Source organism: Astyanax mexicanus, chromosome 6, assembly GCF_023375975.1.
Source record: "Astyanax mexicanus isolate ESR-SI-001 chromosome 6, AstMex3_surface, whole genome shotgun sequence".
In the NCBI taxonomy this organism is placed as follows: domain Eukaryota; kingdom Metazoa; phylum Chordata; class Actinopteri; order Characiformes; family Acestrorhamphidae; genus Astyanax; species Astyanax mexicanus.
The window spans coordinates 39,594,649-39,621,179 of record NC_064413.1 but is presented as its reverse complement, the minus strand read 5'-3'; the positions used below and the strand labels follow the sequence as shown (position 1 = coordinate 39,621,179).

The 26,531-nt window shown below is 39.9% G+C and overlaps 1 protein-coding gene across 5 annotated transcripts in view; it reads left to right on the top strand.

Annotated features, from left to right (window-relative positions):
* Positions 1–26,531, top strand: part of sema6e (sema domain, transmembrane domain (TM), and cytoplasmic domain, (semaphorin) 6E) — a 173,675-nt gene that overhangs the window by 59,097 nt on the left and 88,047 nt on the right. For all 5 annotated transcript variants that reach the window (XM_015605915.3, XM_015605917.3, XM_015605916.3 and 2 more), the window contains one exon: positions 15,639–15,819. The gene's annotated coding sequence lies outside the window, so the exon portion shown is untranslated. The remainder of the gene's footprint in view (positions 1–15,638; positions 15,820–26,531) is intronic.

Sequence of the window (26,531 nt, the reverse complement as noted above, 5' to 3'; positions counted from 1 at the left end):
GAAAAAAGCACCCGCCACTTCCCGTGTCCCTGGATATCAATAAATGATTTAGGCCAGTTGATGTAATGATCAGTAAACATCATGACTGTGAAAATCGAGTGACAGCTGAGTGGTCACATACAAGCCAGAATCATGTAAATCCTATCATTGGCTAAAGTCTTTGAATGACACAGCTGGCTCGTGGCTCCTGCTCATAGCCGTATAAATGATTTAGAGATTTCATCAGATATGAAATTTCATCAGCATGTGAGATCTGTGTTTGTGGATGAGTGCGGAGATTAGCTGCGGGATGTGTGTGCTGGTGCCGTTGACTTGGAGACCAGATTTCATTATCTGCGTTAGCTATGCACAGCCACGGCTAGTCAGAGCCAGGTAACGGGGAAGGGGAGGGTGGACAAGGCTTTCCCCATCCGAAAGGGGTCCAAGAAGGGGCCTGGATGAAGCGGCGCTTTCCTAATCCTGGATTACCTATGTGGAGATTTTATGTGTGTGTGTGTGTGCTGGCAGTAGCGATAAGGAAAGCCAAAAGAACTGCTTTGTTCAGAGCACCTGCACCTACCCAGTGTCTTCAAGCCCTTTGTTCCACAAACTGACAGAAGAAATGTGCTCATATGTTGGAAAAAGCTTGTGAAGTGGCAAGGAAAAGTTCCACAAAGCGCTTTCCTTGTTTCTAAAGCTGCTGTGTCTTTTTTTTTTTTTTTTTTTTTTTTTCAGCGTAAGGCCTGATGCAGTGTGGTTGCCTGAGAGAAAATTGTGGTTTGTATTAGTTTGGTTAAGACATCTGACCCAGGGTCACCTCTTTCTAGCTCAGAGAAAGGGTGTTCTTTTACGATCACAAGCACAAGCAATTAGTTATGGCAGCTTTGCCATTTTCCCGATGTGTTTATTCTCAGCTGTGTTTAGCAGAGAGCTATTTTTTTTCTTTTTCAGGTAACAATGGTATTTTCACACACAGTCTGGTTGTGCTTTGTTCTTCCTCATCTAACCTTTGGCATATGATACAGTTTGGGTTTGTTTAGTCAAATGTTTCAGTTGTCTTTTTTGGAAGGAAGAAGAGAAAGCTGTGCATAGTCCCTTTTTTCTCCTTTCCCAGGTTAGAGTGATTGCATGTCAATGCCGTTCCAGTGAGTTGTCAGCGTGACAGAAGCATACATCACTCCCCACTGCCTCTGTAATGCCTTTCTCTCGCTCTCTCTTAACATACTCATCATCCCTTCATCCATCATTCCATCACTTTACCTTTCACACCAATCCACCCCCCTTCATATCAGGTCTATGGGTTTGGATTACCAGCACCAGCCTCTCCCTGTTCACTGATGGAGATGTCTTGATGTAGATGTCTTGTTCGGGTTTGGTCAAAAAGGCGGCAGTGGCATGTCCAGCCTGTATGATTTGATTCTTAATAAAGACACGCTAGGGGTTGCCAGACTTGTCCGTCTTAGCACCGCTCACTGCTTTCAAGGTGATTTATGTCCAGGCAGGCTATTAGATTGCATTCAGCTTTGCCGCTGTATCCATGCAACCGCTGGCAACCCACCCCAGGGGAGCTCCGAGTGAGCTGTGCCTCCCATTTTGGAAAACGGAATTGTTGCTTGTCGCAGGCACTGGGTGAAAACATTGAGTTACTTGTGTCAGTTTTTAGGCTGTTTCAGTGTTCCTTTGTGCTTTATCGAGCTCAGCGAGCATGCGGATGCAGATAACAAATGTAGGGAATTACAGAAAGCACTAATTTTGGGTTTAGTCGATTATTGTGTTTGTGGTTTTCTGCCGACTTGACAATATGCAGCCCAACAGAAAGCCCATTGTGAGCATAATGCATGTGGCAACCTCCCGTTTGAAGTGGGCTGCACACGGGGGGGCGGCTCTACACAGGGGGAGATATGGCAGACCACAGCCAGAGAAGCTGAGCCTCGGCTGAAAGGCCACTTGTCAAATGACAGGGCTGAAACAATGAGGCTCTGCCGGCTGGCTCTCAGCAGCTGGAAAAAAGGACGAGTCAGGGTCGCTTTCGGTTAGACCAGCAAAAATCCACTTCAGACAGAGACTTACTGAATATAGAGACATGAGGTATACCAGTATGCATGAGTCTGATGATGTTCTGTGTATGGATTTAATTGTATACAGGAAACTGTAATGGGCCTGTACAGTTCACTGTTGTCAGTCATGTTCCCAGAGAGAGTTAAAAATAAACAGTTTAATGTTTGAGAGGGTTGAGGTTATATAGATTGTATAAATGTATATTTATTAGAACTGATTCAAGTTTGCTAGTTTCCCTTTAACTTTCCAGATCTTGTTTTCTCCAATATCCCAAAAACACACAGGGTAGGCGAATTAGTAATGTGGTGGTGGTGGTGGATGGATGGTGAGATAGGTGGTTGGCCAATTGGTTGGTTTGAGGGAAGGGTACGTGGGAAGGATGAGTCTGGGTGGATGGTTGGATGTGTGGGTAAAGACTGATGGTGGAACAGGTTGGTGGGTGGTTGGATGGATGGTGTGGCGGTTGTTTGGTTGGGGGTGGTTGGTGGGTGAGGATTGCTGGTGGTTGAATGTATGAATTGTGGGATGGGTAAATTAATGTATAGTGGGATTGGTAAGTGGGAAGTGTGGGTGTGGATACATGGTGTAATGTGTGGGTGAGGATTGATTGTGGAACAGGTTGGTGGGTGGTTGGATGGAAGGTGTGGCGGTTGTTTGGTTGGGGTGGTTGGTGTGACTGGTGGGTGAGGATGAATGGTGGGATGGATGAGTGGATGGATGGATAGGTGCATGGATGGGAAGATGTGTGGGTAGACTGTTGGATGGATGGATTCATTTTTAGTTTTATTTAAAAATTTCCTTCACATCCTGTGAAAGTACTTATATATAAATCAATTCATGGTTTTTCCCCTTAGTACTTGAAAGAATTATTTGACACACATATACTTTCTGGTACCCTGAGGTCTGTCGATTCTGTTCTTCTCACTGTGCCTTGATTCAAATTAGCCTCCAGGGATGGCAGATCCTTTAGAGTGGTCGCTCCTAAATTATGGAACTCGCTTCTTCAGAATATCTGTAATCATTCTTCTTTCCTATCCTTCAAACTTCAACTTTTCTCTTCTACCAACTTCTACCTAACTACTTTTAGACATAGTTAGAGACTTGGAGGCCTCTTTTTCTCTTCTTCTGCTGAATGTATGTATTCTGTTTTGTGTGTGTGGTTTTGTGTGCGTGTTTCTGCCTATACATTATAAAGCATACAGTAACTTTACACTGGCATGAGACAGCAGGTGCTGCTGACACAGATCTGACATTACTGCTGATCTGTGTAGTTTGGAAACATGGAAGCGCTGTCAGACTGTCAGTGTGTTCCTGTGAGTTCCTGTCTGTCTGTCAATTCTGAGGTAATTAAAATGCAGTGGCTGTGTTCTTTTAAAGCACAGGCTAAGTCTGTGTTTGTGTAAAACAGCTGACAAAGAGAAGAAAGACCTGGACGAGCTGAAGTGGGGCGGGATGAGAGGCAGGGGTGAGGTAAGATATTCTGGCAGAAAGAGGAATGGGCTGATAGGAATGAATCTGACCTTCCCATCCGTTCCCATAGCCTTAGAGGACATCCAGCTGACCCGCCTGTGCTGCCTGAGCTCTGGGTGCAGAATGAGACGCACAGGAAACGATAGAGGATTCCACAAGGGACCTGTGTTGCTTGTTTACAGCATTTTAGTCAACGAGTGCGTTTAAATGCAGTTTATAATCCGATTACTGCTGATCAGTTTGTCAGTAATCCGATCAACTCATTTACATGAACTACATGAAAACACATAATTAAAAATTACATAATTCAGGCAATAATCTGATTTGTATTTTTTTTTTTTGCCAATAAACTCAGAGTAAGACATGACATTAATATCTTGTAAAACCCAAACTTCATGCTGCAGATTTTAAAGCCGAAACTAGAAGATAAAGATAATTTAAGCCCTTTATTTTCAGCGTTTTTTAAATATTATGCAGGCGCTGCTATATGCATTGAATGAATTTTGAATTGCATTAAAACATACTAATTGGTAGTCTTTTCTTAGCATCTTTTTTATTCCTCAAAAATGCATCTTTTACATATCTATGTCATGGCGATTGCAATTGTTATCCTGCATACAATGTATATTCTCATTTATTACAGATTACAGTACTTATTGCTTTACATATTTTGGAAATATGTTGAGCTTTGTTCTTTCGAATAAACACTAGTAAATCATCACAAGTGCTCTTGAAAGTTGCTGAATGGTTTATGCCATTTAGAAGCTCAGACTCTGCAGATAACACCACACACTTCACATGAAGAGCCCCCTTCAGGCTGGTTAGGCTCCATTATCTCCAGTGTTCTGGCATTAGGGTGAACTGAGCTGAACTTCATCAGGAACGTTCAAGATGTGTGCAGCTTTGAAACGTGCTGATAATAGATGATGTTCTAATGGCTCGTATGGTAGAGATTGAGCCGGAGATGGGGAGAGGGACGAGGACTAATGACGCTAATATGAATCTCTTTTATTCTCACCCTGCATTTAGCACTGGAGGCTGTTTGCTTCTAATAGACTCGCAATGGGCTAAGGAAGGGAAGCTCTGATGGAACTAATGAGAGCATCCATTCTGATTTGTCTTTCAGTGGAGATTAGTCCGCTGCTTGTTTGCAGCATCGCTGTCCTCCTGAGCATTTCCAACAAGGTAGAACCCTGAGGTTTCATTGACTTGATAACCTTTCTGCCCGCGGCGTATAGATTATCTGTTGGTTTTATGCTAAGCAGGATTTGAACAGAATGAAAATGTCTTGTTGTGATATTAGTATGCTAAATTATCATGATTTTTTTACATTATTCAACCCAGGTTGATTTTACTATTTAATCACACATATGTTTAATAGACCTCTTACCAATTCTGTCATATTTCTTAACACAAAACTTGAGATTAGTACTGTGGTTCTGGTATGTGTTTTGCAGGGAAATGATAGCTGTAAGCCAGATGCATGTAAAACTTTTCCCCAATGAGACGTCCTTCCCAGTTTTATGAGAACTTGGGCTGGCCTTTGACCTTTACCCAACAAAAACAAGCACGTCACACACAACTTTTTTTTTTCTTCTGGAGCAAAAAAAAAAGAAAGCAAATTGTAGATCAATAATCAATAATAGTCACTCAACACGTTTTCTTTTTTGTGTTTTACCAATCACACCCATTAGAAATAAGCTCACAATTGAGACTTTTGTATGGACAGAAGTATTTGGACACCTATACATTGTACATACATGAGCTATAGTACTTTCAAATTTTTCCCATTTTCCCCCCAAATTTACACGGCCAATTACCCAACCCACTCGTAAGGATTCCCCCCCATCACTAGTAATGCTCCAACACACCAGGAGGGTGAAGACTAGCAAATGCTTTCTCCGATACATGTGAAGCCAGCCACCGCTTCTTTTCGAGCTGCTGCTGATGCAGCATTACCGAGCAGACAGCACGCTCAGAGGAAAGCGCAGCGGCTCAGTTACGATACATCAGCTCACAGACGCCTTGTGCTGCGGACATCACCCTAGGAGTGATGTGGCAAGAGAGCGCCATCTACCCACCTGGAAGGAGCAGAGCCAATTTTGCTCCCTCTGAGCGCCAGCAGCTTGATGGCAAAGCTGCATAAGCGGGGAGCTATAGTACTTTTGATTCTGAATTCAAAGACACTAATAAGGAGTTGGTTCACCCTTTGCAGCTCACATAGCAGATTGTTGTAACTTTACACGGGTTACTGTGTAAAAAATGCTTTTTTTAATAATACCACTCACAATTGATGGTGGAATATCTAGAAGAAAATAAATTTTACAAACTGATCTGTTGCAATCGTTTCAATAGTTCTATCTGTAGCACTATCTGTAAAGTGCTTTGGCAAATGGAACTGAATGAAACATCTCAATGCAGTTTTAAAAGGAATGTCTCAATACCTTTGTGCACATAGTATTTAAATATTTTTGTCTGTATAGTGTACATTGTCAAAGGCACTGTTTTGATGGGATTAAGTTTACAGTTGGTCCTCGGGTAATTGTCATTTTTTAGAATTGATCTTATATAATATGCAGCATCTATCCGTGTTCCCCAGTTTAATATAATTGATCAGCATGGTGCCACAGGTTGTGCTACAGGGAGCTTGATTTTTTTATGTTATTGCAAAAATACCCTAAAATATCCTGATATTATTTAATGGCCATACGGGCCATCAGAGTACACTGTTTGTTTGTTCCTTTCTTTTTACAAAAGAAATTCACACTTATCATTTCTCATTAAATATCAACTATCTCGACAGGTTATTAGTATCATTCATGCCATATATAATTATATGCAAATTTTAACGATTGAAATTCAATATTCATTTTGTTGCAGTAGTGTATTTGTGAAATTATTCTTTTTTTAATATTACAAAGCGTATTGTTAACACCAACCCACCCCTATTGTCCAGTGGGTATTCCTGTTTTGTGCCCAATGATTCTGAGTAGACTGCAGTCCCACTGTGACCCTGACCAGGATAAAGTGGGTTAGAAGATTTTAAATTGAGGATTTTTTATTGTAAAAAAAATCCTACCCTGAATAACTTAGTTGATTAACATTTGAAATGTTATGTCTATCATTGTTTATCTGTGGTACTGCTTCTTAAATTGAGATTATATTCTGAGGTTGAATTCTGAATGTAGGAGTGTGTGCTGCTGAGAGTGAGCTGCGTTTTTGTTCTGGTGGTTTAATGTGTGCAGAAATGTCAGCGTGATTTAGTATCAGTCTGTGTGTAGTTTTGTAGTTTTATCATTCGTGCTGCTTGAAGACGAAGAGAAAATCTCCCTCTGTGCCTGCGTGTCTGATGAATGATAGATGAAATGTATCAGTGAATGGCGCCGTTAGCCATGCAGGGAGCTGACTTTCACTCAGCGAGCGGAGGGGAAGATGATGGAGTAATGATTGCAGGAAACTTTGCTCATTGACTGAAGTTTAAGTGATGGGAAAAGTTGAGTTTGTGCACTTGCATTATATTGCTCACTATATCCTCAAATGGTGAGCCCAGCTGTGTGTGTGTGTGTGTGCGTGTGTGTGTGTGTGTGTATGTGTATGTTGGTGTGGATCCAGAGAGACCTTGTCTCCCACAGGAGCCTGTGACCAATCAACATTTCCGTCCAACTTGGGTGAGCTATAATGAGTGTGACAGGCGTACATGTCCGCATGCATGCACATGTGTTCACACAAACACATGCAAAAGCTCTGGCAGGCCTCTGAGGTCATTAAATGTGTCCATGGAAACATGTAAACATTAATGATGTATGTGATTACAGAATTGCTGACTTCATCTGCAGGATAAATAACCTTTTTTAGTAATGTGTGGAATAGTTCACTTCTAAAAATAAAAGTGCTTCAAATGGTATTTGGATAGATGCTGTAGCAGAACCATGTTTTGGTTCCAGCAGAACTATGTTTGTAAGATAAGAGCACTGTATTCATACCCAAGGAGAAAGAGTTGCAATACTTGCAAGGCCAAAGTAAGCTGTGGAGGAACAACTCCTAAAAAGAGGTTCAGATTGACAAATGAATAAGTCACTTTAAAACACCATCTTCTAGCTGAACATACCCAATCTAAAGAAGCTAGTGAGTGCAGAGCCTGCCATAACCCAGCAGCTTCTGCATTCTCTGCAAATAAAAATATATTGCATTGGATGACGAGCAAGTTTCTGAAGTCAGAGATGGAGGTTTTAAAAAATTGATGGCAGATATGCAGGTATGCAACACAAAATTCAGATGTTATAATTTGACATGAAAAAAGTATAATATTTGTTTATGCTCAGTCAGAATCAATAGGTCAGATTTATTTAAAAAATCAGAAGTTGGAATGAGCCAAGAAAATGAGTGCATCTCTACTACTTTAAACCCTTAAAAATCTTCATCCCTCTTTATTACAAACAAAAGTGGTTCTTCTATGGCCTTGCTCAAGGTCATGAAATAGAATTTGTAAATGTTGGAATGTTTTTGCACAACACTTATTAGAAAAGAGAAGTGAGTAGAACAGGTGCTCCACTGGTTCATAAATGGTTTGAACTTGGACTACATTAGTTTGTGATTTTGTGCACTGCAGCCTTTAATTGAAAATGCATTCAGTGGTTAAAGCTCCTGTATAGCTCCCGAGTGCGCTTTACTCAGTAACATGCCCTTTCAGTCCAATTCTTTCCATCTGAAAGACAGCAATTAATCTGATCACTAATTAATCAGCATGCCGGACCTGCTCCTTACCACACTAATGGCCAGTGCGACGGCGAGGCCACTGCATTATTAATATTTCCATTTCAGGGGCCGGAGGGGAGATGCAGCCAGACTGGGCTAGGACCATTGATCAGCAAACAAAGAGAACCAGAAGCCACAGGCTGTAGCACAGACAGAGATAGACACAGTTTTATATACACACACATTAGGGTGGCACGAATATGACAGAATATAAATTTCACTTGCTAAAAATACATAATTGAGCACTTACAGTGCGATTAAACCCAGTGGGCTCTGATATCAGATTCATCATATATATTGTACCTTTATCAAAGGGTGGGAATTATTCTTGCTGTGATAATTACGCTGTCTGCCTTTTGTACAATAAATGGACATGACTTCAGTATTTTTTTGCTGCTCTTGTTGCTGACCATTGTGTTTACTTGCGTGTTATCTGTATACTTCTGCCTGCTCTCAGTGAGAGGTGTGGCACGAATCTGTGAGCAGGATGTGGCAGTTTTTTTGCACTTTTTGTCTGAAGGTGTATCCTGTGGTGCACGCTAGGGGTGATATAGCCCTAAAATAATATCACAAGGTATATTCAGGGTTTTTTTTTTTTTTTTTTTTTTTTTACAATAATGATATTTTGGCAGTATGAAAACAACACTAAAATTGTCACGGCCTGTCTTTCCCACACTCTACCAGCAATCTCCAGCATCTGGACTATGATGCACAGAATGCACCTCACATTGATATAACCCCATCATGTGATCACATGACACTGCACACGCCACTACCAGGAAGTGAATCATTTAAGTGTTAAATTCACCTGTTCACCTTACTATATATACACCCTCACTCCACACACACCTCGCTGAGTATTGTTTAGTTTATCCACTTTACAAATCATTATCCATGGCATGTGTTGAGACTTGTGTTCCAACCTTGTTTTTGTATTTTTTCCACCCAGATTTTTGCCTACCCTCTGAAATTGCCTTGCCATGTTTGACTCTTCGACTGTTTCTGATTATTGGTATATTTAACCTTTATTGCTGCTGTTTATTGGTGTTGACCCTGCTTGTTCTGACTATTATTTGTATTATCCCTTTAATTAATGTTTATTTCATCTGTGGGAGTCCTTTCCAGTCATGATATAAATATTGTATTTATGTCAGAAATATACTATTGCAACTAAATATATGTTAAACTCTTCTGTCAAGAGCTGTCAGTGCTTCAATGCAACATTTTCCTTAAAATATGATAATTAATCCTAAACGTGTTATGAGGTACTACAGAAAACATAAATCTTAATGGTCCTTTAAAATCCCAATATTACTGTGATACGATGTATTGTGTATAATATGTTTAGAGAATAAATCTTTCTTAATAATTAAAAAGGTAATTCTGTTAAATACATTGTATAATAAATATTATGCACACATTTGACAGACAGGATATATTAATATGAATTCAATATATTAAACATTCATTGCTCAAAAAGGGTAAAATTCCAATCTAAACTTATTATATTTTATATAAGTTTCATAAAATGGTTTTAAAATGGTTATTGTGAGAATCACAACTTAATTACTAAGCTTAATTTACACTGATAAGGTGCCAAGGTCAAGAGAAAACATTAAATATCTTCAACTAGAGTGCCATCTGTCAAGAGGGGGAAACGGCAGTAATTGAACAGTCAGTTCTAGAAGTCGATGTGTATAAAGCTGGAAAAATGGGCCAGTATTAAAATCTAAGATCATACTTACGAAGGGGTTAAACACCTCCAAATTATTCAGGCCCCATAGCAGCTGTTTACAGCATCAATATTTCAGATACCAATACTGAAGTAATGATTTTACAGCCATAATACACCCAAACAAGCACATTCATGAGGGTGTGTGTGTGTGTGTGTGTGTGTGTGTGTGAGGGAGAAAAAAGATGTAGCTGCGATCTTTAAGCCAATGAGGCACATCTAAATACCAGTGATCTCCTCTGGGTCTATTAAAAGCAAATGAGAAAACGTAGGTCACATGACTCTCGTTGACTGAGACCGAGGCTATCATTTATGCTAAAGATTTATACCCCAGCTGTCACATACTACACTGCTTTGACCAAAATGTAAATTTTACCAAATGAACGAACGAACGAACAGTCTGAACTCTCGCCTGGAGGGTCCCTGCAGCTCTAAACTCATAAAATTTTAACCTTCGCCTATGGAGCTCCTACAGCCCGAATCTTAACTCAGCTCACCTCTGAGTCTCTAGAGTCTAAACAAAGTTATTCTCCTGGAGAGTTACAGTTTTCCCAGCTTAAAGAAATAGCTCAACAAAATATTCCCTCTCAACCCTGATGTAGAAAAACACCCACGTTTGCTGCTTTAGTTTTGGACTGGAGCTACTGGAGTAGTATAGCTAGCTTCATATCAGGAATATGAATACCCAAAATATTAGTATTGTACTGGCTGCACATGCCTTAAACTGTATCAAGTGATTTGAGTAGTGTTAGTTAGGCTTTTCCATGTTCTGTTGACATTTGTAACACTGTAGAACAAATGTGGACCAATATGTGTTAGTTCAACAGTAATAAAGCAAAAGTGTTACTTACCTAATTAAAAACGCCCCGTGAATTGTTTACTGTTTATCCCCGTCTCTAGAGTAAGGACTCTCCTATCACAAGGGGCGATCTACAGCTCTGGGAAAAAATAAGAGACCACTTAAAAATGATTTTCTTTAATCTTACCAAATTGAAAACCTATGGAATATAATCAAGAGGAGGATGGATGATCTCAAACCAAGCTGAACTGGACTTTTTGCACCAGGAGTGGCATAAAGTTACCCAAAAGCAGTGTAAAAGACTGGTGGAGAAGAATATGCCAAGATGCATGAAAACTGTGCTTAGAAACTAAGGTTAATCCACCAAATATTGATTTCTGAACTCTTAAAACTGTATAAATATTTTATACATTATTTGAGGTCTAAGAACTCAGCATCTTTTTTGTTATTTCATCTATTTTTCATTTTCTGCAGTAAATGCTCTAAATGACAATATTTTTATTTGTAATTTGGGAGAAATATTGTACATTAACAACAATGTTAATTTACTCAAACATGTATAGCTGTATAACCATGGAGGTCCTTTACCTTGACCAGCAGACAGTTAGACAGTTGTGCCACTCTAGAGTTGCCAAACAAAGTACATGTCTGTGACCAAGAATTAAAAGAAAGATTTATTTAGAATTACTTAGAATTTACTTAGAATTGTGTGGTGTAATTATTTTATGTGATCTAACTGCCTGCTTATCAAGTATAGGAGCTCATACTTCAAATCAGTGTGTATTGTTGACTAAATTTTAATAGACTAAAATGTCAATTAGGTGAACTTTAACTGAACTAAACAAAACACTTGATAAAAAGCTACTGTATATAACAGTATTTTTGGTTTCATTTAAGAGCGAAGTTTCAACACTGTTTTTGTTTGTGACTAAGAAATGAAAGAGCCAAGAATGTCACATCCGGTCTACTTTTATTACAAACATGAGCGTCTACAGTAAGCTAGAATTTAGTCTGTGTGCTGGTATGCAGGTATGATGAACCGTACCACATTCTCAGCCCTGATGATTAGCAACAGCGGCTGCGAGGCTTGCTTTCAGCCAGTCTTCATATATGAAGAACCGTAAACATGACTCAGATGACTAGCATTTCCGTCTCTCTCTCTCTCTCTCTCTCTCTCTCTCTCTCTCTCTCTCTCTCTCTCTAAGCACTGCACTCAAGCTCTTCATTCACAAGCTGCTATTGAAATATACCAGTGTGGTTATGACTAAACGAAGGGTACAATAAAAAAAATCTGCAAGGGAAAAAGTCTTCTGCTGAACACTGCATTTTTTTTTAAAAAGAGCAACCTTTTTACAGGTCCAGATAGACTAGCTCTTACACATATTTTTGGAGTTTTTTGGAGAAAGGGAGAGCAGGACATAACACATTATGGTAATCAATTTAATTAAATGATGCTTTAGCAGGTTTAATTAGCAAATTACGTTTTCTTGTCATGAAAAGATAAGACACATGCATTTATTACAACTTAAAATGGCTGAAATTAGAAACGGGTTCAGCTCATCAGAGGCAGATGCAGAGGATTTTGGAGAAGACAGGTTTATTTTAACCTAACTCATTAAGTTTGATTTGGTATTGAATGCTAAATGAGTGGGGTCATTAGAGCTCTTCAAGGCCTTCAGAATGAAGGGGACAAGAGATTCTAAAGAACTCAGAACATTTACAAATATTGCTACCATTCAAAAACGTTGTATCACCATTTGTGCCATTTTTCTTTATTTTTTTTAATAATGCAATATGATGCAAATTTAGCAACTGTTAGAAATGTATCCTGTTACTTATGTACACAACTATTTAATCAAATAATACATTAAAGAAATATACTTTTTTGGTAAAAAAAAAAAAAAAAAAAAACAGCCTGTAGAAGCGAATGCCTGTTTGTGGTCAAATTTTGCAGTTTTAGCTGCCAGAACATTAAAAATAAAAAGTTTTTCTTACATTATACTTACACTATCAATTTTTTTTTGTTGACCTTGATTTAGTTCATTATGTGTGCCATATCATATCGTACACAATAATAAAATGTAATTTTTATTATTTTTTTTTTTATTTTGTTTTAATTCAGTGTTTTGTCATATCGCCAAAAGTATCGTTATCACAAAAATACCATGAGATAAAGTGATATTACTTTAGGGCCATATCACCCACCCCTAGCCAGAGCATAGATTTTTTAAATGTGCTTTTATTTTATTTCTGTTTTATTAATTGTGTATAATTAATAGTTTACTATATTCGATGTTAAATTATTTGATTGGTGGCATAAAATGGCCATGATACTGTTTATTTCGATAATTTCTGGGACAGTATATCGTCCAGTCAAAAACAGTTCTAGTGTCTCCTATTAAATGGTCATACGGACACTAAGGAAATGCTCTCATACTGTTTAACAATAACAAACACACACACAGGCGAACACACAAGAGGGAGTGGGAGTGTAATAAGTGTGTAAATGGACCTACGCGTGCCAGTGGTGACATCACTATTTAAATGAAAACGCCCTTTTCCCATGACACTGTCTTCCTTCTCACACACACACACACGCCCTGTTCTGCAACCATATTCTAGATGCTTGAAAGTGGACACATCCTGTGTGACAGTGTTGTTGTTGAACATCATACCTGACATCATTCCATATGAGGTGTTACTGAGCAAACATCCGGCGCAGAAACCCAGTAAATTCCTCTGTACTCTAAACAAGCCTGGGCTATATCGTGACAGTAACACATCCTAAAAGTGCTGTACGCATATCCGCGCCACTATTAATGCAGCACTAGGCTTAGTCTGTACAGCAAGTGCTTATTTGTGGGCTATTTAAGTATCACTGCTGATGAATGGCAGTTTAAACATGTGGGGTTAGTATTATGGATGTTACCCAAATAAGGAAAATTAACCGTCTTTACTGTTGCCTCTGCCGGCTCTGAATTCTGCACTAAGTGGAATGACTCAGACCTCGGCACAGGCCTTCCAGATTGCCCTGCAGTTCGACTTCCTCCCAGCGAGCAGCGGGGGTCCAGGGGAATAGGAGACAGCGTGATTCATTGTCGACCTTATATTCAAACAACTATTCAATTAGAGCTGCAGTCTACACTTTACTGTAACTAAATATGGTGGTACCAATAAAGGATCTTAGGCTGAATGGTGGTGGTGGTGATGGTGATAGTGGTGGGTGCAGATGCCTGAACCAGATGCTATTAGTCATGAGCGGTTAGCGCAGCGAGCAGCGGTCAGAATATGCTAGCTTTGCACAAACACGCTTCCGGGAAATTCGGCGAGTGGGCCCCAGTCCTCAGCGAGGGGGTGGGCTGCTGAGGATAAACGGCTGTGTGTAAAACTTTGTGATTGCTTAATGAGTTGGGCTAAGCCTGCGCATAGGAATTCTCAAACTAGCTTGACACTGATCCTGGGGCGTCTGCTTCTCACTGGAAGCTGTAAAACGAGGGCTGCCTCAGAGCTGGAGTGTGCTGTCTGGTTGCACAGTCCTCAGCTATATATAGAACGTGCTTATCCTTTAGTCATGCTTTAATAATAGGAGTATTAATAAACTTTGTTTGTATAGCCTGTATGGCACAGTCTGCTGCAGTGGCTTGGGATAATCAGCACAGAGAGAGAGAGAGAGCAAGAGCGAGCGAGAGAGAGAGAGAGAGATTAAATAGGGTTAATGAGTTCAGAAAGTGGAGTTCTGCTCCTCGCTGACTGTAGAGGTGGGAGTTGTGCTCTCTTGCAGAAACATCTGGTAGTGTTTAGAGCTCTGTAGAGTGTGCATGCGTGTTTGCTGGTGTGTTTTGACAGAAAGAATAAGTGGAGAGGTTTCTGCAAGAGGACATTTGGCCGGCCGTGGGTCTTCCTCTGTCACGGGTCACTGACCAGTTCATGTCTACTGCCAGCACTTTCCTGCCACAAACACAGGGTTATTAACCTACCATTTTCCAACATGGCTCAATCCTGATGTATGTTAATTTCTAATCCTTTACCCTCCCTACCCTCTCTCTCAATATGTTCCTTTCTGTCTTGCTTTCTCTTTCTTTTTCTCTTTTTTCTCCTTCTGTCTGTGTATCTGCCTGTGTCTCACATTCTGTTTCTGTCTTTTCAAGTAAGTTCTGGCTATCTGTCATGGTTTTACATCATTTTGTAACCTCTGCTCCATTTAAAGTGGAACACAAAATTCCAGAATTGAATTTTAAGGATGCACTGTATGTTGTGGAACATCTAATCAGTTGATGGATTTGATAAATAAGTAGAAAGTAAGCTTATTGTTGTGAGACATATGATCAGGTTGCTCATATCTCTTAGGTAAAGCATAGTAAATGTTTTAATCCTTTAACTGTTTAGTAACCAATAACCCAGCAGGATGAATGCATCATTACACAGTTCTATAACTGAAGGCAGGTTCCGACAATCAGTTTCCTTAGAAGTCTCTGCAGTTATGAATGATTAATTATGAATACCTTAGTCTGTAACAGGCCTTGGAGTGTTAAGGAGTTAACACAGTAAACCCTATGTGTGTTGTTTAGTCATTGGTCTGAATTTAGAAAGTGTTGAATAAGGCATGAATTAGTTTCCCCCCTTTTTTTGTAGAGTCCCATAGGGTTCTATGTTAATAGCGCTGATTGTGGCATTGTTCTAGTAATGAGAGTAAAGAACTGAAGTTTGGACCTCAGTCAAGAGTTTAATAAGTTAAAGCTGAATAATCTATGTAGAATTAATAGCAATTAATAGTGTTAGTGACAGGTTAATAGTAACAACAACAGCATAAATTAATCCTCTCTCTCCTTCTCTCTGTTTGCACAGGATCTTGGCCAAGGACTGCTGAAGATCTGCCCTGCTGTGGGGTTATTCCCCCTGCTCCCCATCCCCCTCTACACCAGTCCACAAACCATCTTCCATCTCCTCTGACATTCCTCTGCTGAATCCTGAGGGGAAGACCAAACGACTCACTCTGTCGGATTGTGCTACCACCCAGACGATAACAGTGAGTAAAGAATGCTCTCCCTCCCTCTCTCTCTCTCTCTCTCTCTCTCTCTCTCTCTCTCTCTCTCTCTCTCTTCCTCCTCATCTTCCTCATTGTGATTCAGATTCACTGGCCCATGATGCTGGACACGGTAGCTTAGATTTTGTGCCGTTTCCCCCTGGCTGACACAATCAATTCCAGACACCTCCTCAGTTTACACTGCCCCAGCAACAGCCAGCTGCTCAGGTGTGGGTTGCTGACCTGGCTGAGCTGCTGCTGCTTCACACAAGCTCTAACTCCAGGAAGATTCTTCTAATGAAGTTTGACTTCTGTAGGAGGCCAGGCTGCATCAGCTGAGCAGCAGACCTGACGGTCATTTCAGACGGTCTGCTTGTGACGGCTCCTCTCATTCACACTGTTCTGCATCCATAAGTTGAGTGTCTTCAGGGGAATAGAATCAGAATAGGAAGTGTTTTGTGATCCTCTGTAAAACAAATCATATTCTGTTTAACAAAATGTTACATTTTTTGATTTTCTTTGTTAGATTACAATATCTTGACATATTTTGTGTAACTGAAAGACTATGAATATTTGGTCATTTTTGAGTCAGTAATCTATGCATTTTAAAACAGCTTGACACTATCAACCTTATCCATATATTCATCTGAGGAGTTAAGAATAATGGAAATTCTTACTACTCGTGACTACAAAAAAATAGTGTGAACATTAGGACCCACATTTTTGGGTTTATTTATTTGCTACAATTGCAAAATTAGCTAAAACGTTTACACCTTGTATTTCTTATTCTTACTGGATAGCAGAAGCCTAGATTAAGCCTAGATAACTTCACTGGTTTCTCCAGTTGCTCTCTTTGGCTGGTCATGAAGCTTCATCAGCTTCCACTGACCTGCGACCTGCTCTTCCTGGTCAGGTATAGCACCTGGCTTTATTCATTTGGCTAGTATTTCTCCATATTCTCGAAAGGCTTTCAGTAATGGGATGATTATATGTACAATTCTGAGGCATAAATGAAATGTGTCAGTGCTTTTACACAGATGAGCAGATGTACATATTGTCATGGACATGCCCATTTTTCAGTATATAAGAAATGTGTCCAGCTTGGAATTTAAAATGTGCAGAATTGTCAGAAAATTTGCTTGGTTTTGCGTAGTGACATCTATAAACGCAGCTTATTTATTTTATTTATTTATTTATTTATTTTTTTTACAGATTTTAACAGCTTAACCTTTTTACCTTCTCCATACTTTAAAACATTTTAACATAAATCTGTACTCCTGCTACTGTAACTTGCCAAACGCCTGGTCGTCTCATTACTGTTAGACAAGTGACTGGGCCTCGAATTCAATCCCTCCACCTCTCTCTCCACTCTGCCCTTTTTGTCCTCTAAGCCCCTTTTTTGATTTAAAGGCCATTGGAGAGCACAAAGAGCCAGTCAGAATGTTACGCTCTCGAGCTGGCCTACATCACATACGTTGTGGCCCCCGAAGGTCCGTTCTGCACAATACAGATGGTCTGGCGTGGAAATGATTTGGAATGGAATAGGCAGGGGCCCTGTGGACAGTGGTGGAGGCAGAAGGCTGGGAGACTGACAGAGTGCGATTTTTCAGAGTTTGCTATAATGGCTGTGATTGGAGAGCTGTCGGGCAGTAGAATAGAAGAGGGGCTGGCTCAGAGTGGGCGTAAAGGCGTGAAGAAGCAGCGGGCTGTGACCTGAATGGGTGACTGTCACACTCCTTGCTAATCTTTTCTCTCACCTTATACTTTCAGACAATGGACTGCTGTCTTTTTTCAGCAGAATCGAGATATGTGTGAAATTCTCTCCATATCATAGACACGTCATAGCAAGAATAGCTTTCCCATCCTTATTCTGAAGAAAAAAGAAACAAAAAAACGAGTCTCTGGCTTGACCTGTGACGGACAAATAGAGAGACAGGGGAGCAGCCGTCTTCACTGGACAGTTTTGATGGATGCAAATCTTGAGCGAAAATTTTTATTCTTATGAAATATTGACTTTTTTTTTTGGTATGCATTCGTTTTATATGGTTTTACTTAATTACAGAATGAACTACACTTTTTTACATTTATATCCATTCTATATCTTAAGTTTAGTACTTTTTTGATTTTGTGTTAAACAATTATATAAGTGTGGTAAAAATCTAAACAAGATTGTAGAACTAATGTACCGTATTTTTCGGACTATAAGGCGCACCGTATTATAAGACGCACTATCAAAGAACGCCTATTTTCTGCTATTTTTCCATACATAGGGCGCATCGCATTATAAGGCGCGTTAAGTGACACTAGAAAGGGTGCCTATATCAAAGTGAACAGGGGTGGCGCCATGTTTCCCTTCCCCCGGGGGTTCTCACCGGGGGTGTTCGCTTGCCGGTGGAGCGTCTCAGTATATATAAATCTAGCTCTTTCAAAGTCAAACGAGTGCTGGATATTAATCTACACAGATTCCTCTCCTGAAAACTGTTTATTTGGGTGAGTAACGTGCTTCAGTTTATTTACAGTAAGCTTAGATTTCCAGATGTCCACTAAGGCTTGCTGCACCAGCGTTAGCATAGCTATCCGCTAGCACGCTAGCTAGTCACCTAAACTAGTAAAGTTAACCCAAACTTAAACGACAGCGTTACACTGAGTAATCCTGCGTGTTCTGGTAAGACAGTGAGATATTAGCTAGCGATTCGTCCCCCGTAGCTTGTTTTAACACTGTAAACAAGCAGATTACAGGCTGATAAAACTCACCTCTGAGAGAGTTAGCGCTTAGCATCTAGCTAATGCTAGCCAGGCAAAGCAGCACAGACTTACAGGCCGATAACTCACCTCTGAACGGTGAACGCTTAGCGATTAGCATCTAACTCTAATAATACTGCTCCAGCAGTATTAAAAGTGCTAAATTTAGAAAATACTGATCTCTGAACAGTGAAAAAGCTAGCTAGCTAAGCGGTTAGCATCTAGCTAATGCTATTGCTGCTCTGCACGGAGTGTGTGTTTACTGCTCCTTACACCTGACGGGTAAAATTTAGATAATACTGATCTCTGAACAGTGAATAAGCTAGCTAATGCTATTTGCTGCTCCAGCCTCGGAGCGGCACGGCTCTGCACGGAGTGTGTGTTTACTGCTCCTTACACCTGACGGGTAAAATTTAGATAATACTGATCTCTGAACAGTGAATAAGCTAGCTAATGTTATTTGCTGCTCCAGCCTCGGAGCTGCACGGCTCTGGACTCTGTATAGCACTGAAACTCTGTATAACGCTGCACGGAGTGTGTGTTTACTGCTCCTTACAACCTGACGAGTAAAATTTAGATAATACTGATCTCAGTGAATAAGCTAGCTAGCTTAGCGGTTAGCATCTAGCTAATGCTATTGCTGCTCAGCCTCGGAGCTGCACGGCTCTGGACTCTGTATAGCACTGAAACTCTCTATAACGCTGCACGGAGTGTGTGTTTACTGCTCCTTACAACCTGACGAGTAAAATCCATACAAAAGGCGCACCGTATTATAAGACGCACTGTCAATTTTTGTGAAAATTAAAAGTTTTTAAGTGCGCCTTATAGTCCGAAAAATACGGTAGATTAGTTTCCTTCCCCAGAAACTAATCTACAATAGATCAATAGCTGTTTCCAACATATTCAGATCATAAGAAATATTGCATCTCAGTTTTGAACTCTTAACCAAATGGGAAATTAGTCATTTTAGGTGCCAAGCAGGCCCTCATTATGTGACTTCAGTATCTGCATAGGTGGCAGTGCTAGAAGAGGCTTTCTGTGCAATTTCACATTTTTCTCACTGCTTTTCAGTTTTTGCTAATGTTATTCCGCTACAGGAACAATTCCCCTGGAGCAGTTGGGGTTAATGGTCTCAGTGGCAGCATCCAACTGTGAGTTCAAACCTTTGGCCTCTAGCTATTGCCAAGACCACTGAACTACCATCACAAATTGCAATATTTAATTTATGATTCTGTTCACGTTATATTATTTCATACAAGGCTGGTGCCAGGCCGGCGCTGAGTGAGTGCTATTAGAGAAATGAAGGACGATACGGCAGGAGAAAATTAGCGCTCTGTCTGAATTCAAGTGCTGTGCTCTTGCACTATACACCTGTTACCTCTTAATCTAGTGGCTGGCTCAGTAGTGTCGTAATGTTGTCTCAAATTAAACCCTAACAGTTTGTGCTGCAAGGAAATGACTGATTACCATGTGATTTCACACAGGTCCTAAATTGTCTACATCACACAAATACAGATTAAATTGAATCCAAACATTTTGCATATGAATTATTTTTAATTGGTATTCTTGCTTTATGTTAGCTATTTTAATCTGCATCTATCCCTAATGGCTCCACCCCTTTATCTGCATATGACAGTCGGCTTGTAACAATGAAGTAGGGCTCGGCAGTATTTTAAGACATTTTATTACATTCTCAAATATTTAGATATAAGCAAAGTGCACCAGCAGATTTTGAAACCTGTAAACCTTTTAAAAAGCTTTCCAAATATGCTTTCATACTTGGTACAATACTTTTAGCTTAGAATGGACTTGGACTTTATCCAGTGAAAAAAAGGAATAACTACTAATACATCATCCAGGTGTTAACAGTAGAATAGGTCTTGTTCTCATTCTATATGGCCACATTCCTCAAAATAATGGTGTCATTTGGAGTAACACCGATGAAGAACCACTTTTAGTTTCTGAAGAACCTTCTACTGTAGTTTTTATTTTTTTCTTTAAATTGAATTGAAAAGTTCTTTGGGGAACCAGAGCAGTTCCCTAATGGAAGTCCAAACTCCAAAGAACACACTAATACATCACTATAAACCGTACAGCACACTTTCTGCTCTGTTTTCCATTGTGACCACAGTACTGGCATTAAGAGCAGCTGCAGCTTTAAAAATAAAGGTCTGGAGAATGGTTCTTTGGAAGGATGCCACCATTGGCTTGCTTGTTAAAGAACCTTTTAATGGAAAGATTTCAGGTCTAACGTAAAGTTTTAAAAGTTTTTTGTATGATCTCGCTCAGAACTATATGATTGTCTTTAAAGTTATTGCATTTTTTAGTACAAATAATATGCTCATAACATTAAAGTGCAATATAAAAGGAAAGTATTAAATCTAAGACGCAGCACAGGTGTGTACAGTCTCACTGAAGGGCACCTTGCCTGGTCCCACTCGGGATTCGAGTCGCCTCACTTGTGGTTAGCGTTCCATGACTGTGAATTTTAAGCGGTGTGGCCCCTCGGTGGGCTGGGCCCTCCTGCGTGCTCCCCAGGGCCCCGTTTGGAGCTGAATGTTAAAAGAGGGCGACGCTGCACTCCGGCACTCTGGGAGCAGCAGGCAGGAGGAGGCACAGATGGCTGCAGAAGGAAGAGTATGTCACGGCGCCCTCTCTTCTGACAGGAGCTGATCTTCCACGGCCGCACATGTCTCGCTTCTGGAATCCCGGCGTACACAGATGCACAGACACACGCGTGCGCTGGCACACGGCCTGCCTGTACTGCTACACTGACTGATGGGCAGGCGTGCAATCACAGATTCTCACAGACTCATGCAGGCACGCGAGTTCTCCGTACTGCAGTACACACACACTCACACTCGCGCCTTTCTGCCTCAGTCATTCTGAGACACGGAGGCGGGGAGTAGAGGAAGGTTTATCCACTTACTAGCCAGCAGCAGCCCTGCTGCTCATGGAGCAGTGACATGATCTGGGAACAAATTGCTGGTGCCCGATGCCAGGCCTGAGCAACAGAGGACACGGGTTGCGCTGTAAGGCGCAAGTCTTCTCGGCCTGCTGCTGGGAGAATATTAAGTATAAAGCCTTTGGCATAAACAGCACTGCTAATGTACCCTCTATATTTACTCTGACACAGTTTTGCACAGGCTGCAAAACTGATCACTGCTGCAGAGTTTATCATAAAATGTTGTGAAGAGCTGGTGTGTAGCGTTGACTCTGTGCTTTACATGTGTGGATGAAAATTAGTAGTTTTAGTTTGGGAATCAAAGCAGCATATTTTGGACAAATTGTTGCCATGTCACATCTTGTTATGATGTATTTGTCCATTTACTGTTAATTGCATTTAATAAACCACATTATATCGTAGTAAAAATACAGTACAGAATATAGAATTAACATATTTTAGATTTGTCTTATTGTTCTATTATTACTAATAAATTAAGTGTGTTAGTATGTTATTAAATTGGTGGCCCAACAGGTAGTATACATCTGTAGTTGTGGGTTTGACCTTTGCTACATCCTTTGTCTGGGAGGTGTTTGGAGGGGTGTGTGTTTTCCTTGTGTCCATTTGGGTTCCTCTGGGTTTTCCATTTGCCTCCCACTTTCTATATTATGTAGTTACATGGGTGGCATGGTGTCTCATCCAGTAGTATATAAGTATGTATATGTATGTAATTTACAGCTTCAGAGGCCTGAGATTTTGATTCTCCCTACAGTCTGTAACTATGAGAGATTTGGAAAGGTGTGTTTTCTTTTCTTATTATATTAAGTGGGTGGCATGGTGGCACATCTGGTAGTGTGTGTGTGTGTGTGTGTGTGTGTGGGTGTAACCTTGCTAGCATTCATCAAGTGCTCCGGTTTCCTTCCGCCTTTCAAAAACCCACATTCTATATAAGCTGGCTGTGCTAAATTGCCTAATAATGATGAGTGGATGGGTGTGGTGTTACCCTGCAAAGAACTGGTGCCCTGTTCAGGGAGTATTCCTGCTTTTTTACACCCATTTATTCCAGCTAAGTTCTGTATTCCACCATGATCCTGACCAGGAAAATCAGATGAATTCACATTTAAAACAGAAGCAAAATAACTAAATTCCATAATTCATGCAACAGTTGAAGATGTAAGTGCAAGAACAATATGGCCTACAAATCCCAGACCTCGCAGAATACTGAAGTTTGTGAATAAAAATAGAAAGCCAAAATCAAATCAGGCCGTGTGTGTATATGTGTGTGTGTTTGTATCTGGGTGATAATTGTGGGCTTTAGCTGGTATCTGCTGTGAGAATCTAAAAGCGCTTTCCCACGGCCCATTGATATTCAGAGAGAGTGGCGCATTAAGTGCAGTATTGATCCTCAGATGTGATGCATCCGCCGGGATTCTCCCAAAGCCGCTGTGGGAGCCGTTCTGTCAGTACATCATGTCTCTTGCAGGCCTCCTCAGGTCATTCACAACCACACGAGGAGGCCGCTTTTGTGCAGGGTGTGTTTGTGTCTCAACGTGAGTTGTGTTGAACAGTAACACTGACATTTAAACCCCTGTTTTGCTTTTCCCAAATCTATTTTTTATGTCATAATTCTTAATAAATGCTTATCGGAAGCCTGCTGTCTGGTGTTTTACGATTTTAGGCAAACCACTCAGATGTCTTTTTAAAAAGTTCACTAATCCAACTCCCCCGAGCTGGAGATCATTCCAAAACTCTGACCCTGTTCTTCTTCTTCTCAGAAAATACCCTCTGCTGCGACTCTAGTGAGGAAAGTAGTGATGGCATAGAGAGAGTCACACAGAAATCTGTTCTGAGATAAGAATTTAAGCCCTTTGCAGGCCCTGATCCTTTTTTTCCTCTAGCACAGGCTGAAACAGTCATTTGCCACAGTGATTGTACGCGAAAGTAAATGTGGATGCCATACATTTCCAAGCACGTCTGTGTATGTGTGTGTGTTTCTGTTCCATACAGGCAAGCTGCTAATACAGGTCCTTCTTTGAGGCTCTTTCAGCTTCAGGCATCAGCAGGTGCCCAGCAGAAGATAAGAGACGTTTACTTGATATAACTTCCCTTGCTAGTTTGATGCGTCACTCGTCCAGACAGATGGTCAATTTAGTCCAAACATGTTTAGACACTTTCTCATCCAGAGTTTTTTTCTGACATCAAGGATATTACCAAGAAGTTTGTCATGTTTCTGCTGCAGTAACACTCGCCACACTTCTAAGAGGACCTAAACACTAGATTTCCATAATATCTGATGTCTGGATTTGAATGCCTTCAGATATTAGAGCTGTAGTTAACCTGAAGGTGGGTGATAAGTTCCTGATTACAAAAAACAGTACAACCCATTTATGCCCAGAAAACATTCTGAACTTTTAAATCCCAATTCATGGTACTTTATATTTATTTTGTCCTTAAGCACATATGTAGCTTTTGCAATGTATTGTTTTATTATTCTTTCTATTACAGAGTTATACAAATTGAGTTTGCCTAAAATTGTTGTTCCTGTAATGGGTTCACCCCTATTAAAGTAGTTGGCATACTGTGAATATTAAATTCTGTTTTCTGAAAAAGAAAAGAAAATTCTGCATAACCAAACAGAACTATAAAACAGACTGATTCCAAAACCCCAAAACTGTTTTGTAACAGTCCAGTTAGGCCTGATCTGAGGAAGAAATCAAAAACTGGGCACTGGGTACAAGAACACAAAAGCTGAGGAATTTGTTCTAGGCTAAAAGCTAACTCTAGCCATGCCACCAGAGTATAAACACTGATTTTTAAATATAAACACTGACTGTTAAAATTAGCAAAAATAATTGCAGTGTTCTTGTTACATGGCTTCTGTGTAAATCGATGCCTTGCTATAAAATGGCCAATCAGAGCAGAGCACATCAAATTATTGAGCTCTGAACCCACTATACAAAGAAAATCACTTTTTCATTCTAGGATAAAAACTGAATCTGGGTATTTCTTGCCCCAACAAAAATCATAAAGCTTCTATGTAGGCATCAGAAAGCAATTTAACCATTTACGCTAATTATGTAACTCATTTATATAAGGGGAAAAAGGTAAGGATAAGAGGATAAAATACTAAATAAATCTGTGGCATCTTTAATTTGACTATTATCTACATCTAAGAACAATCATTTCAACTCTTATGAGATTTGAGACAAGTGTGATATTTTCTTTGTCACCATGAGACCTCTTTCCCACATGGCACCATTTCATTAATTTTCCTCATTTAACGGACGTTTCCGTTATCCTCTGTCGACTTGAATAAGGCCTAGCTCCTGCAATCTGTTTTTTCTTATAGAGTTAATCAAATGATCGCTATGAGCAGCTGGCAGTGTCTCACAATTATCACATCTATCACATGTAGAGCTGCCTTTGTTTTTTTTTGTCCTGTCACTTGATTGAATAAAGGTCAATAGCTTTCACCATATGCTGGTCTGTCTAATTTGCTCATTTTTTCTGTACATAGGCAGAAAACTTTTATTCTCACACGCTTGGATTAACTTACATTGTTCCCACACTTTAATGCACTATTTGACAACAAGTCCAAACTCGTATTTGGACACACCTTCTAACTAGTGAATTTGAGAGATTTTTTGAAAGCATGATCTAATGTTGACCTAGCTGTTTAGTTGTGAAAGACCAGCTTCTTTTCTGTTGAGCATTTAATCCTTGGCTTTTGTACATTTCCAGGCAACAAACTGTGAGATCTGTTTCAGCATGTTATTATAATGGTGGATAAAGGGCTGAGTTTCTGTAGCGTGATGCATTTATGCTGCATTTAATACAGGTTTGGGCTGTTTTCTACACACAAACATCGGATGAATTGGTTGTTTTGTTCTCTTTTGCACCACCAAAGTAATAGTTACTCTAGTTATTTAACATTTATATAAAAATAGTATATTTATGAGTATTGTTGAGTATTCATTATACTTTATACTATTTTTTCTGTCTTTTTTATATATTTAGATACTAATTACCTCTGTGTGTTGTATTTTATTATTGTTAACTGTATATTACCTGATCATTACCCCACATATTTTTAAAAAATCTAAGGAATTTCCTAATAAAAGTGAGGCTAACAGAATTGTAAGCTTTAAAGCTGGTACACAGGAGCTTAAGGTCATTAACCCTAATGCTAAACATCAACCTTAAAATATGTAGCGATGGACTTGGCTCCAAGACTTTGATAATAGCATTCAAGGTCTGCAAGTTTGAAATCATAATAATTCATATTGTAATGCAGGTTGGTGCAGACATTCGTTAGCTTATGTATTAGAGCTGCGGATCTGGTGCTTTCCTCCAACCTTATTGGCTGTGTGTTGATGCTGTATTGGGATGCAGGTGTTTAAAAAGAGGTGATGCCTGACTTCATATGTAACAGAGAAAACGTGTGCCTGTTCATACAGTGCTAGTTTTGGGAGCATTGCATTTGTCCTATTAAAAATGTGTGGGTTATATATGTATCTCAGCTAAATTATGAGGTAATTTGTGATTAAAAAATTTAAAAGTGATTAAAAACGGGAAAATAAAGTGCTGGATTGTGGATGAGTAGAACTGCATTCTCTGAAAGGAGAGAATACCAATGAATCAGTGTGGTGATGAGTTGGAGTAGCTGCCATTTGTGATTCAGATGTAATCATCCAACATCAGTACCTGACCTCACTAATGCTCTCTTGTGGCTAAAGGTAATCAAAGATTTCCCATTGCTGACACAGGCATTAAACTGAACAAGGGTGAATTTAATAATCTGTGAGGAAGTGTTCTGGAGCAGACACAGGTGGACCTGGAGTCACACAGACTTGCTTATGGAGATTTATTTGACCCTCTGCAAGAAAAAGACCCAACTTGTCCCCCCCCCCCAAATTTTCCATTAATCCACTCAGAAGATATTGATTCAGGTGCTATAAATGTTGATGCACTCGGACCCTTGGGATAGCAGGGAGGTCTAGCTCTAGTTCCAGTTTTAGACTTGTGGACA